The sequence below is a fragment of the Lygodium microphyllum genome, chromosome 12 (genome assembly GCF_053477565.2).
Source record: "Lygodium microphyllum isolate KBCC chromosome 12, Lygodium_microphyllum_v1.1.10, whole genome shotgun sequence".
Taxonomy (NCBI): Eukaryota; Viridiplantae; Streptophyta; class Polypodiopsida; order Schizaeales; family Lygodiaceae; genus Lygodium; species Lygodium microphyllum.
The window spans coordinates 91,600,727-91,616,614 of NC_141146.1; positions in this window are offsets into that span (position 1 = coordinate 91,600,727).

Below are 15,888 nucleotides of genomic sequence, written 5' to 3' on the forward strand. Positions count from 1 at the left end.
AAGCCCGTCCCTAAGAACCTCGAGAGCCCGCTCTTTGGGACTCCCAATGCTTCAGCGTGGAGGATGCCGTCTTCATCCTACAGCCCTTGGTCATTGCATGCGAAACAGCATATGTTTTGATGGCTCCCGATGCTTCAGCGTGGAGGGTTCCATCTTCATCCTGCAGCCCTTGGTCATAGCATGCGAAACATCATCTGTTTTGACGGCTCCCGATGCTTCAGTGTGGAGGATGCCATCTTCATCCTGTAGCCCTTGGTCATGGCATGTGAAATAGCATCTGTCAAGGTGGTTGAACACGCCCTGGATGCCATCCAAAAGTTGATCTCCCATGGCCTCTTCCCGAGCGACCTGACCGTTACTGCCAGACATGGATCCAGACCTTCCCGTGTTTTCTCCTCTATCTCTAGAACCTATGACCTTCGCGCTTGAAGCACGATGCTCTGATACCATGTTGAATAGTGCGTGAGGGAGACGAGGAACGGAGGGAGAGAGAGGAGAAGAGAGACACGAGACACCAAAAGTGGAACCCCAAAAGTGTGTAGACTGAGCACACATGATAGTAATATATAGAGGGGACTTGGGGCACTATATATAGACATACTATGTATAACGAACACTATATATAGCTAACACCTAATGCACCGGATCACATGTGACTTGCGTCTATGGAAGTCTAGGGTTTTATTTTCCAATGATGCAAGTGTATCTTACACTACAACAAAAAGGCCTATTAGATGCACTTTTAGACGCGATTTTTGAATATAGAGAAAATCTTACGGGCGCATCTACCCGCTCATCTATTTGCGCATCTACAAACTCGTGTCTATAATCGCATGTATTAAGGAATTTACACGCAAAAATAGACGTGCAACAGACGCGCATATACACGCATGAATATAAGCGTATAAAAAAACCAAAATTGTTATTTATTTAATTTATTTTGTGCATCTACCAACGCGTCTATATGGCAAATTAGACGGGCATATAGACACGCCCGTAGATGCGCTTTTACAAGCGCCCATAGACGCGAACGAAAAAAAAAATCTCTTTTTTTAAAAATATATTTAATTTCTTTTTTAAATTTGAATTATATAGCACGTGTATGAGCGCATGTACTCTGCATTTTAGACGCACTTATAAACGCGTGTTTTTTGCAATTTAGACGCGTGGATAGATGCACGAAACAGAACTGGAAAAAAAAACTAGAGAGCATGTGGTTGCTTTGGCCCTCCCATACATCAGATTGTGCATTTGGGAAAAAGACAATGGATCTAAAAGCAGGAGAATTGAAAATAAAAGTCCATGTATTCATTATAGATCAAAAGCATTTACATGGGGAGTTTAAGTGCTTGTGACCTAAAGCGTGGCTGCAAGCAGTAGGCTCAAAGATGGATAATATATATACAAGAAAATAAGGCCATAGAGGAGGTATGGTGCTCCTCTATGAATTTGAAGAAGAAACATCTTCGCTAGCATCACCATGGCTACTAACGTCACTATCTCCCTCCTCACTATGCTCCACATCCGGGTTCGCCTACACACACAAAAGATCAAGGTTTCTTACATACACATGGTGGAGAAAAAGTTATAATTAGCTATACTTTTAATAGAAAAGTAAGAAAAACATACCTCTCTGGTTGTCAAATCCTCATAGCCCGGTTGTATTGGTCCTCAGTGATGAGACCCTCCTCATACAAGTGAAGCCATATGGCTATGTGGTTATGGCCTCGATGGTAACCTACCTCTCTAGGAGTAGGTATCCTACCAACGATAGTAGTCTGCAAAACAATTATGATATATACAAACAATTATGAGACACAATGTATTAGAACAAATTATATAAAGAATTGAAAGAAATATAAATTTTAAAAAACTAGAAATCAAAATATACTTACAAACTCTGCCTCCCATGACTCTCTGCCGCCCGATCTGTAATGCGACAATCCCATGGTTTCCATTTGGATGCGTCGCGTCTCTGCGTGCTGGTGACTCTTCACTTTCTCTGCTGCTTTTTTCTTAGCTTTCTTCCACTCTATGTGGTGGCACATAGGTGGTTGGCTATAGACTCCACGCTCCTTCTCCTGCCTCCGCAATGATTCCGTGGTGCGTGTCATGAGGTGGGATCTTTTGTTGTGAAGCAAATCCCTCACTTTTGTGCATCCCCAATCATCCGAGAATCGCTGACTCTCAAGATTTGGGTACCTCCTATGGACTACCCTCAACACCTCCTGCCACAAGCCGCTTTTCTGATTTTTGAAGTAGATGAAACAATCTTTATATGTCGCATGCACGGTGCTCCTCATGTACGCCATTACATCCCTTCCTTCATCATCATGGAAGATGCCACCTGTATCTGTAAAACTATAGTACTGGCGTAGAGGCTCCTCTACATGATCTACTGGTGAGGGTGATCGCTCGCCACTGCCTAGGAAACCCCCACACAAGCCTTGTCCTCCCCCTCGACTCTCCCTCCTCCCTCTCTGTCGACTACCCTCTATCTCGCTGGGTGCACGTGCTTCTACAGATGCACATGCAGCTGACGCTTGTGCTTCAGTCGATGCATGTGCAGGTGCTGCACGTGGAGCACCTGCAATTGGAGTTTGGAAAGTAGTGCCAGGCAAAGACGTCAGAGGCGTTCCAGACATGACCCTAAACACCTCGTCTGCTGTGGGAGAGCGGCCAAGGTGTCTGGTCATCTCTCCCATGAAGTCTTTCCTACTAGGAAAACCTCCAAAAAATGCATTGACCCCCCTGCCGAACAAGCCCAATGAATCATTCATGCGATCCAAATCCGGGTCATTGCTAGATGAACCAGGATGCAACATCTGTTAAAAAAACACAGGAAAAAGACAAATTTGTTTGCATACAAAAAATCATATATTACCTTCATCCACACATAAACATTTTCAAAGAGCCATAATCCTTGATCCAATCCAACATTAATTATGAAAAATCATTCAGTGAGCCTAGAATCATTATGTAAGAGAAGGCTTCTGATCCTCACACATTTTCATTTTCTTCAAATGTATTTTGCAAGCACTTACTAAGGTCCATTTAAGTGAAACAAAGGTGTGAAAATCCCATAGAAAAAATACATGGATGCTCATGGCACTTGAAAGTGTTAATACTCTAGCTTTCTTTAGACATTGAGCATAAAACTTAAGTGCTAATGCTTCTCATAAATAAGAAATCCCCCCAAGTCCCACTCTCAAATATGGGGTTAAGATTTAGCCACTTGGTCAAATCTTTACTCCTTATTTGAAAGTGGAGCTTGGAAGATTCCCAAATTCTCTAATAGGGTATCGAAAGTATAATGCTATTTAATTCACTACGTTGGAAGGCTAAAGCTTCTAAAAATTTGATCATGAATCAAGAAATTTTATAAACACAAACATGGGATTGGTCACATTCATCATTGCAAAAATATATTGTTGATTAAAAAACTAGATCTACACCCCATGCCCATTGTGTTTTTGTTCTTAGTTTGCTTTACTTATCAATATAAAGAAACATAATAAGCATAATAACGTTTAGGCAATGAAAATTATTTTTTATCAGAGCTGGCTGGTGCGTATATAATCGCGTCTGAAATGCAGGTTAGACGCGCTCTCAGATGCATCCCTAAAGTCAACCGTCTGTTCAGAGCGCGTGTATATCTGCATCTGAGATGCAGTATAGATGCGCTATCAGATGCGATTTCTAGGTCAATGCTTCTGCCTCGCGCGTGTATCCTCACGTGTCGACTACAGAATACACGCGCCTGGAGACGCGACCCTGAAGTTAAAGCTTCTGGGCAGGGCATATGTATTCGTGCGTCCCACATGCAGGATACACGCACCTGGAGACGTGACTCTGAAGTCAAAGCCTCGTCTATGCAGAGCGCATGTATTCTCGTGTCTCTGATGCAAAATACACGTGCTCTGAGACGTGGCCTCAGATGCAATGAGAGAAAACATAGCTTCGTGTCTATGCCTGTGTCTGCACTGAAATGTAGATGGATTGGCAAATGCGCTCAGTTGGCTAATTTCAGTCCGACGACTGCCATTCATGATTTATTTGTGCTATACAAAATGCAATCATAAATCCTAATACATAGACAGAGAGAGAAAGAGAGAGAGAGAGAGAGAGAAAGAGGACTCACCTTGGGTGTTTGGTGTGGCGGGTGGTGGCGCTTCTTCCTTCTCCTTCTTCCTCTCCTTAGTGAGTTACTCTCCCTTGATACTTGCTTGCTGCTTGTTGTCTCCTCCCTTTGCTTCTTCTTCCTCTTATTCTCCTCTCTCTTGTTCTCTCTTTCTTCCTCTCCTTGTCTTTCCTTTTTCCCCTCTTGTGTGTTTGAAATGAAAGAAGAGGTGAGTCATGATGAGGAGGTGAGGCATGAAGAGACTGCATGTCGGCTAAACTCGAGCTTCAGAATCGTAAAAAATGCAGGAAAGAAAAGGCACATTTTGAAAAGAAATGATTTAAATATCTTTTGAATTTTGATGTGTGTGTCTATTTTAGCGTGTATATGCGCGTCTAATTTTACATAAATGCACGTATAGACGCGAACTTAGACGCGCAAATAGACGCAAATTTAGACGCGTACTTAAACGGAGATATAGACGTGCATTTAGTTTTTATCATAATTTTTTGTTTTTAAGATAAGTTTTGATAGTAAGTTCTTATCATAAGTTTTAATGTATTTATGATGAATTTTGTGTATTTAAAATTGAGATCTTAGAATAATTAATACGCTAGCTTGAATTTTTTATGTAAACATATGAATGCTAAATATTTTGATGTTGTCATGATTTAGGTTTAATCATGTCGTCGTCATCACCTAGTGTACTTACTTTTAAAAATATATGTAGGTTATTATCACAAATGCTTCCAAAAGGAAACAAATTGCCAACTAAGAGAGACCAAGCAATGACATCTCTGGGAGGCCTCGATTATGTCAAGATCCATGCTTGTGTCAATGATTGTGTCTTATTTCGTGGGATTCATGAGTTTGCATGAGAGTGTCGTGTTTGTGGCGAATCAAGATACGAAGTGGAGATGAAGTCAATGGATGTGTCTCGTAAGGTTTTGCGACATTTTCTGATTGTTCCACGTATAAAAATTATGTTCAAGTGTAAGTCTATTGGAAAGCTCATGTCATGGCATGCTAGTCATCGTTCAAGTGATGGAAAATGGAGGATCCCTACAGACACACTAGCATGGCAACATATAGATAATTTGTGGCCCATTTTCAAAGAAGAGTCCAGAAATTTGAGATTTGGTTTAGGTATGGATGGAATCAATCTATTTGGCATTAAAAGCACATCATACAGTGTATGGCCAGTGGTATTGGTGAACTATAATATTCCTCCATCCATGGCAATTAAAAAGGAACATGTAATGTTGTCCCTTCTGATTCCTGGAAAGCACAAGGTAAAAAACATGGACATTTACTTAGAGCCTTTGATTGAAGAGTTAGAAATGTTATGGGAAGGTATTGAGGTACAAGATACAAGTGCATCAGCATCCTCTAGAGATTTCACGTTGAAGGCCATGTTGTTGTGGACCATGCATGACTTTCCAGGATACAGAGAGTGTTCAGGTACATGTATATAACTCTATATTTGAAATTCAAGACTTGAATCAATTGCATTTTATTAATTTACTTGTTTTTTCAGGTTTAACCACATCACAATATCATGCATGTCCTATTTGCAGTCCCTCTCTAGTTTCCTCTAGGCTAGCACGTTTAAAGAAGGTTATCTACAACAACCATCATCGATTTTTTCCTATTAACCATCCCAAATATGTTCTCCCTACTAATGAAATGACTCCACAATCTCTAACCATTCGAGATTGGAAGGAGAGATGGATTAATACCGACAGCCACCCTCCACTTGGCATGAGTCGGTAAGAAGTGCATTTCTCTCGATTGACTTTAAAGTATTTAGCATGATGAATTGTTTACATAATATATTGTTTTTTTGTTAGATTCTCTATATTTTTTTGTCTTTCGTACTGGACTGAACTCAAAATCAATCACCTGTTGAACTCCATGCACATATTCAAAAATGTTGTATCTACATTATGGGATCACTTGATAGGGGCTCGTGATTCAGTCAATGTAAGGGAGGATTTACGTAACATTGGTCGCATAAGACAAGCCTGGCCACGCATTGGACCCAGAGGAAAGATTGAGCTACCCCATGCACCTTGGATGTTGTCAAAGAACGAGGAAAAAATAGTGAAGGAACAAATATGTAGCTTTCGTACACCCATAGGATGTATGAGATGTCTCAAGGGAGCCTTCATAAAGAAAAAGAAAAGAGGTGTGGAGCAACTGTCTAGTTTGAAGTCCCACGATTGGCACAAAATGATTCAAGTAAGGGTATCGCGAATCATGAATATAGTAATTAGTGGAGTAACTATGTGTAAACTTTGGCGTATGATGATTTTTTCCTCAACTAATCATTTGATCTATGAATATTGTTTACATTCAATTCATACTTCCTACTAGCATATCCCATTGTGTATCCAAATATGTACGTGATATCATTTACAAGATGGAAGAGCTTGTGAGGTGTATATACATTGTATTTTTTCATTATATATATTTGAATTTCTATACAAAAATAAACAATTCTCAAATACATCCTGACAAATACGTGAGCTCGAAGGAAATTGATCCAAACACATTGCAAGATGCTCGAGTATTATCTGTTGAGGTGGTTTGTTTGGTGGAGGAAAATTTTCCTCGATCCATTTTAACCGCTCAATTATATTTACTCGTACATTTGATTGATGAGATCGCACTTTGTGGGGCAGTTCATGCAAGGTGGATTTTTTTTCTTGAGCGCTTCATGAAAACCTTGAAAGATTTTGTGAGGCAAAAAGCTCGGCCTAAGGGAAGCATGGCTGAGGGTCGGTTAGTGCAATCATCCCTTGTTTATATCTCTGAATATCTTGCTGAAGTGGACCCCTCTTAACCACGACTATGGAAAGATGATGAAGACTTGAGGATGACCTCTATAATACCTCAAGGAAAAGGAATGAGTAAAGTGCTAACAAAAGAAGAACTTCGTAAGTTAAATAGTTTTTGTGTGCTCAATAATGATGTACTGAGCAAATGGGTGACACTATATAATGAAGCAAGGGCAAGAAGAAGCAGCGAAAGACAAGCATTTCGCACCAGATATATGGATGTAATGTCTCATTTCCAGATCATCTAAATATGCTCCCACGTCATATTGATATAGATTGGTTACATGAGAAAATGGAGAGAATGGAAAAAGAGGAGGAAATTAATATATCTCAAGAAGAGTGGGAATACGCACGAGGTTGCTTATCAAAGGTGAGACATACTATCAATTAATTTGTTTCTATAAGTTATATTTTATATAAATAATTGACATGTTTGATCTTAATCTTTTACTACCAGTGCACATTATTCAATGCTATTTGGTGTGAGGGTAAACATCTTCGAACTCAACGTATAGATGAAAAGAGAAATACCCAAGATTGTGGTGTCCTTGCTCACTTTGAGGATGCCAATGGTACCATGGAAGGTTATTGTGGATTGATCCAAGATATTCTGAAGCTTTACTTCAGACGATTCTTTATATATGTACTGGATGTGAAGTGGTTTAAAGAAGTGGAAACAAATGGCAAGCATTGCACAATCAGACGTCATCCAAGTGGTTTTGTAATCATGAACTCTACAAAATTTCACCAAAACAAGAATGACACATTAGTACTACCTCAACAATGCGAGCAGGTATATATGCAAAAGCTAATTTTTTTTATATGTCTACATGTGATACATATATACAATATAATAAGTATTTAAGTTTCTTGCTTTTGTTTTTCAAATACAGGTTGTGTATCATCCAATGGTAAACAATAATCGATGGTGGTATGTCATCCCTATATCTAATCGTTCAAAACCAATATATTGTAATATTACCGACATAGAGATAGCAGATGACAATCCAACAATTAATGATGATGTACATGATGACACCATAATGGATGATATGCGTGATATAGTACAAGCTGAACCTCGCGAGGATGTTCAAGGAAACACAGAAAAAGACAATAATGTGATTGTCGATGATATTGATGATGTTATTGAGCAATATAGTAACACATCTAATAGTGGGATAGACTTATTTGTTTCGTTATCTCTTGGTAACATAGACCTAGAAGTAGATAGTTTAGTAAGGGTTGATCTCATTGAAGATTAGATGGATCATTCACTGTAACATACTTAATTTGCTTAATGATTCAATGTGTATTCTTAATTCTATGGTTTTTATCATGCGCACATGTGCATACTCAAGAATCAATAGTCAAGTTTAAAGCTAAATTGAATTTTCCATAATAAAAATGAAGTATTTTTTTATCATCTTCAAGTAGAGAAATTACGATATACATATTGCAATGCTTGCTACTAATTGTATAATAAGGTTTCTGTCGCTTGCCGCTAATTACTTATATCAGGCTTGTCAACTAGAGGAACTGCCAATCATTAGAGAGAAATGCAAAAATAATTATTAACTATCGTTTTTTGAATTATATTAAGTCCAATTTCACGTGGCTAAATAATTACGCGTTTGAAGGCGCGTCTATATTAGCCTCTATTTACGTGGATATATAGACGCAAAATTCGCGTCTATTTACACACTCTTTTACACGCACATCTAGACGCAATGATAGACGCGCCCGACTTTGCGCATCTAACATGCGCATCTATGCCTTGTTTCTATTGTAATGTTATGACAGAAATTAACAGTTCATGTGTTTCTTTTAACCATGATTGCGAAATGTGGATTCTAAATGACTATTTATGCACTGAACTTGTTAAAAAGCTATCATTTTATGTAAAATAAGGTGATAACCCTATCATTTTATGTGTGTAGAAATTATCATTTCATGTGAGGTAAGGTGATAACCTTATCATTTTAGGTAAGTAAAAACTTATACGAGTTCAACCCTACTGTTGCATGCAACTTAGTTTTTAGTATAAACAAAACCTTACGCACGACATTAATCCTTCCATGAGAACTAAGTCCTAATTTTTTTTTTTTTCTTAGAACCTGGGATTGATTCGTGTGTGTTGCGTTGGTCGTTCCGCTCATCCCTCCAGCATTACCGGTGGCTTGGGCGCGTATGCTTTCCAAGACTTTCTTCTTGGGAACCATTTGCCTTGTGGAGATTGGGCAATCCGGACCTTAACGGTTTCGATTAGACGTGATAGGTTGGGAAGACCACAAGATGTGGTTTGTTGCCAAGAGAGTGGCTTGGGTGACTCATAGCAGTTACCCCCTTTTTCTTTCTTCTACCTCTCTTCTTGTCCTTCTCCCACTTCTTTCTCCTTCTGCTCCTTCCTCTTTTCCTTCCTCTACCACTTCTCACCTCTCCTCCTCTACCTCTTCTTCTTCTTCCTCTTCCTCTCTCCTACTCCTTCCCTTCTTCTTCTCCTCTCTTCCTTCTCACTCTTCTAACTCCTTCTTCTTTTCTACCCACTTCTTCTTTGCTCTTCTCTCCCTCCTTCTTTTTCTTCCCTCCTTCTATCCCTTATCCTTTCCTCCTTCTACTTCTCTCCTCCTTCTATCTCCTTCCTCTACTACTTACCCACTCCTCCTCCTTCTCCCCCTTTAATCCTTCTCCCTCAATCCTACTCCTTCCCTCCTTCTCCTTCCCTTCTCCCTCTTTCTTCGACTCCTTCTCACCTCTCTACCAATCCTTCTTTCTCTTCTCTCTCTCTCCTCCCTTCTCTTACTCCTTCTTTTCACCTCCTCCTTCTCTCTCCCAATCCTTCTTTCTCTTCCCTCACCCTCTCCTTCTTATCCTCTCCTTTTTCCTTTTCACCCTACGGCAAGAAGCATCCATGGGGGGGAGAAAGCACTTTGTCTAGGCCTAGGACGGTGGTTTGTTTCGGGCCTAGGGAGGATCTGCGGCATTATGTAACTGGGGGGGTTGACTAGGATAAAAGGCCTAGATGGCCTGCGGGGTGCTCACGAGGAAAAAGTGATAGTTGGGTGGCGGAGCGGCCGCCGGCAGAGCTCTGCCGCTGTTGCAATCAGTCACATTGGGGGGGGAAGGGACCCTGTTCGGAAGGGCCCAGGGAGGTGGCGAGCGCCTGATGGGGATGGCTACAGATGAGGCCCCAGGGGGGGTTGGCGCAATCAAACACAGGGGGGTTGTGCAGCAGGATGGCGAGCTAGTGTGAGATGGTGTAGCCTTTGTCCTGGGGAGGGGAGAAGCCCTCCCCTATATAAGGGGAGGAGAGGGGATAGTTGGCATTGCCACCCTCCACTGGAGGGTGCATGCCTCTCCTGCCAAACCACCTCTCCCACTTCCTCTCTCCTTACTTGACTGCTGTCGGCGGGGAGGGAATTTTTTTTTTGAGGTTTTAAGATTTTTTTCCATTTTCTTTAATATTTAAGGGGAGGGTTCCTATACCCCTTACATCCATCTAGAGGGAGTTCAAGATCATGCTTTTTCACTAAGATTGACTTGCGCTCTGGCTACCATCAAATTTGTATGCGGGCATGAGATGAGTTCAAAACGCTCTTCTGGAGTGATTGTGGACTTTATCATTTTCTAATGATGCCTTTTGGGTTGACTAATGCCCCTGCCACCTTTCGAAGCCTCATGAACAAAATCCTACAATCCTTTCTGTTCAAGTTTGTGCTTGTTTTCTTTGATGATATCCTCATTTATAGCAAGTCATCTACGTAGCACTTGACACACATTCGGAGGGTGCTTGGACATATTGAGAGAGCATTGACTCTTTGCTAAGGAGAGAAAAATGCATATTCATGCAGACATCAGTGGAGTACTTGGGACACATTGTGAGCAAAAATGGTATACAGACTAACCTGAAGAAGGTGCAATGTGTTAGAGACTGGCCCACTCCTTCCACCACCACTTCTTTGCATGGCTTCCTTGGTCTCTCTTCATTCTACAAATGCTTCATTAAGCACTATGCCACCATTGCAGCACCTTTGACTGATCGCTTGAAAAGGGAGTCATTCTTTTGGGATGCCACTGTAGATCATAGCTTCAAACAGTTAAAGGATGTGCTTACTTTAGCCCCCGTCCTTGTTTTCCATGACTTCTCTAAGTTGTTTACCATTCATTGTGATGCCACTTGCCGGGATATTGGTGCAGTATTGTTGCAAGAGCACGGTGTGATTGCATTTGAGAGCCATAAGCTTGATAAGAAGGAGATGCAAATGAATGTATATGATCAGGAGATGTTGGCCATTCTCCATGCCATCAAGAAATGGCACCACTATTTGTATGGCAGCCACTTCTAAGTAGAAAGTGACCACCGTGTCCTCCAATACTTCTTGACTCAGTCTACTTTGACTCCTAAGCAAAGGCGATGGGTGGCAACCTTACAGAACTATGACTTTGATATGTCACAGACTTGGGGCAAGGATAATATTGTGGTTGATTCACTCTCTTGGATGTGGGCATGCAGAGTGTCCTCTATCTCAGAATTACACAGTGATTGAGTTGAAGAGCTTCAGGAGGCTTACATGTTAGACGATCACTTTAGCCACGCATTTCAAAAATTACAGCATGGGGTCATGGCTAAAAACTCAAAATATCAGCTCCAGCATGGCCTTATTTGGTCCCATGGCAAGATTGTCATCCCCCACACTTCCCCCTTCACGTAGAAGATCATGGAAGAGATGCATTCTTGCCCCATTACTAGTCACTTGGGGGTTTTCAAAACATATGACAGGATTGCCAAGAGATTTCATTGGAAAGGCTTATGGAGGGATGTTAAGGACTTTCTGACCAAATGTATTCCATGCCAACAAAACAAAGATAGTACACTCAGGCCCGCTGGCCTCTTGCATCCTCTCCCTATCCCTGAAGGGAAATGGACCCACATCACAATGGAATTTATCGTTGGTCTTCCTGCAACTAAAAAAGGGTGGAATAGTATCTATGTGGTCATTTATTGCCTCACCAAAGTTGCCCACTTTATCCCCACTAAGATCCAATACACTGCCTTTAAGGTGGCCACTCAATTTATGGAAAATGTCTTCAAGCTGCATGGCTTGCCACAGGTCATAGTACATGATTGGGATGCAAAGTTTATGAGTAACTTCTGGCAGACAGTTTTCACCTTCGTGGGGACCAAGCTTGCTTCATCCACTGCATACCACCCTCAGACTGATGGCCAAACTGAAAGAGTGAACAAATGGCTTGAGATATATTTGAGGCACTTTTTCCATGATGTACAGTAGCACAGTTGGGATACGTGGCTTCACTTGGCTAAGTTTGCATATAATAACTCCACGCACTCTAGCATTGGAGTTTCTCATTTTGAGGCCTTGTATGGGTTTAAGGTTCTGCTCCCCACAGTCTTATTTAATGATCAGATCAATCCTCAGAGTTAGGTTGAGTTGGATCGCATGCAACCTTTACTTTAGCAATGTAAAATGGACCTTCAAAAGGCCCAAACACACATGAAAATCTATGCTCATGAGAAATGAAGGCATTTGAATTCCAAGAAGGGAAATTGGTCCTTTTGAAAGTTCCTAAGTCCCACTACTCTACTCTCAAAGAGGTTAGCAGTAACAAGTTGGCCCATACTGGATCGTGAAGAGAGTTGGTGACTTGGACTACCACTTAGAACTTCCCACTACCACCAAAATCCACAATGTGTTTCATGTCAGCCAGCTGAAACCCTTTTTAGGCTCCTCAATGGACTATGTGGAATAACTTACCCCCATAGATGAAGAAGGCATCACTCAATATATCCCTGAAGCGATCATTGGGTAGCGAGATAAGCACTGACGGTCCCAATCCATTAAATAATACCTCATCAAATGGCAAGGCCTATCCTTGGAAGAAGCCTCTTGGCACCCAATAACCATCATCAATGAGTTTTCCTATCTCCATGAGGCCCAATGGCTAGAAAACTAGCCAGTCATGCCCCAATTGACCACCCTCTGCTTGCACACTGCACACTGTTTTAGAATAGTTTTGTACTTATTCAAATCTCAAGCATGTGAATCCCACATAGGTTGAAAGTACTTGTCATAAGATCTATTTCGACATGTGGTACGCCCTATTTGGAGCAGCCTATCAAAAGTTATGACCTCTTTACTTCAGTAGGCCGGTCCTAGACTACATGTTGTCCCTAGTCTCTACCCACCCAATTTTCATTGTCAAAGGGCTTAGAATAGTACTCTAGAATCCTCCCTTAGCCCACCCATCACTCCACTCTATTTCTCCTTGTTTTTTAGGGCAAAAACCTTTAGAGTGGGGATGGATTCTAACAAGTGGGATACACACCGACTAGGGTTTAGATACCGAGTCACACCAACCTGGGTATATAAGGTGTAAGAGCCCTAGATTAGGGCAACCGATTATTATCAAGATCATATTCTTCACCTTCATCTCCAGCTTCCATGGCTTACATCCTAGTTGACCACTCTTGCCATACATGTTGATGAGAGAATTCACAACAAGAACATCCTATTCCATAGACCTACATGTAGCTAGATTATGAATTTGCATTCTATTGCCTAAGGATCTTACAATGGCAGAAGTTGAAAGAGTAGAAGCAAATGTGATATTATCAAGAGATGTTTCTCTAAGCATTTGATTATAAATCTCTATAGTCTCCTATGGTGCCCACATTGAGAATAAGTTGATATCATGGCATCCCATGACATTGTGATCTCTTTGCTTGGTAGTTCAGTAAAAATGCTATGTGCTTGTAACAAAAAATCATATTGACATAGATGGTCATGAGAGCATTGTTCAATATAGTATATTCTCTAAACGTACTACAAACAATGTAGCTGTGAATCGATTTTCCTTTTGCAATAGTAACATCAAGAAAGCAAGTCAATGTTACTCTATTAAGAATGGCTCCTTCTTGATACATTTGTTCAAAAAGTTGAAAAGCCAACTTTTTACCCTATCCATGTCGCATATATATTGCAATCATGAAAGAATAATTGTAAATCATGGTTTGATATTTTCTAAACAATGAACAAGCATATTCTAAATTGCTACACTTGCCATACATATTCAAAAGTGAATTGAACACAAAAACATCTCTATCAAGAGAAAATACAATGATGGTTGAGTGGAGACATTTACATTTATTAAGGTTACCCTCACTGTAGCACAAGCAAAAAGTACATTGATAATGGTTACATTGTTAGGAAATACTCATCTCAACAACTTCCTTGTAAGTATTATATGCTCTAGTAAATAGACCATTGTGTGTGTAGATTGCCAAGATTACATTACATACATCAACATTTTTAGTAGGAGCTCTCTTGGACATACTAAATGCAACTGAAACACTATTGTGATTTCCATACATTTGAATAAGAGAAGCTACAATGAACTTTAATGAATCAAGCCCTTGTAGCACTATGCTAGCAAGTATTCTTTCTCCTTCCACTAGATCTAGAAGGTTAGAACATGCATCAACTCTAGTGATATAAGTAGTTTGATTAGGATACATATCTTTGCTTTGCATTGAATTGAGAAATTCAAGCACATGCCTATCATAATGCTAATCAACCTATGCTGAAATTGTCACATTCCACATGATTACATTTTGTTTAGGAAGACCATCTTCAAGGAATCTTTAAAATTGCAACATATTGTTCATATCAACAAGTGCAGTTGCAATAACAACATGGAGTTCAGATACACCTTTTATTAGGTAAGCATGAGCACTCGTGCCTTCCACTAAATATTCCCCACTTGCATAAGCATCAAGGATATTGATTATAGTACTCTTATCCATGGAAAAATCTTGTTGCAACATTTCATAGAGAATATGAAATGCACCACCAATAGGATTCAGCTATGCATAGCTAGAAATCATCGTATTCCATGAGATCATGTCACGTATAGACATTTGGTTGAGAGCTTTCCTTGCATGGTCTACACATCCACAAATGGTGTACATCTTCAACACAAAATGAGATCACTACTACATCCAACTATGTCTCTTTGACCTCTTAGAAGATATGAACCCTTGATTATTTGCATATATGATAGCACCAAAGGTAGCTTTGTAAAGTACAACTCCCTCTTGCAACATTGCAAAAATCATGGCATTCCATGAGATGGTATCTCGCATCGGTAAAGTTCTTGGAATACCAAATTTGCTTTAATGATGCAACTATAGTTGCTATACATGCTCACAATTGCAGTTGTTAGGACAATATTGCAATGAAATTCCTTAAGAAAAGACACTACAAGGATTTGAGCTAGTAACGACGTCGATTAGCGACGGCAGATAGCGGCGTCGCTATTTGCGTCACTAATAGCGTCGCTATTTTTCGCGTTTGCGGCTTGTGAGTTTTGAGAGCGAGAGCGAGGGAGAGAGCGACCGTCGTGAGAAAAGGAGAGGAAGAAGACTTGCCGCCGCCGCTGCCGCCGTTGTTCGCGAAGGAGAGGAAGAAGACTTGCCGCCGCCGCCGCCGCCGTTGTTCGCGAAGGAAAGGAGGAGCCTTCATCGCAAAGAGGAGCCGCCCCACGCTCGCCATATCTCATCGGTGAGTCTCCCTCTCTCTTTCTTTTGCTTGTTTAAGGTTTAAATCACTCTCATTTGCTTGTTTAGGAGAGGAAATGAGAGAGAAAGAGAGGGAGAGGAAGAGAGAGGGAGAGAAAGAGAAAGAGAAAGAGAGGGAGAGGGAGAGGGAGAGGGAGAGGGAGGGGGAGGAAATGAGAGAGGGAGAGAAAGAGAAAGAGAGGGAGAGGGAGGGAGAGGGAGAGTGCATTCTCTCTCTCCCTCTCCCTTTTGCTTGTTTATTGTTTAAATCACTTTCTTTTTTGCTTGTTTAGGAGAGGAAACGAGAGAGTAAGAGAGAAAGAGAGGGAGAGGGAGAGGGAGAGGGAGAGAGAGGG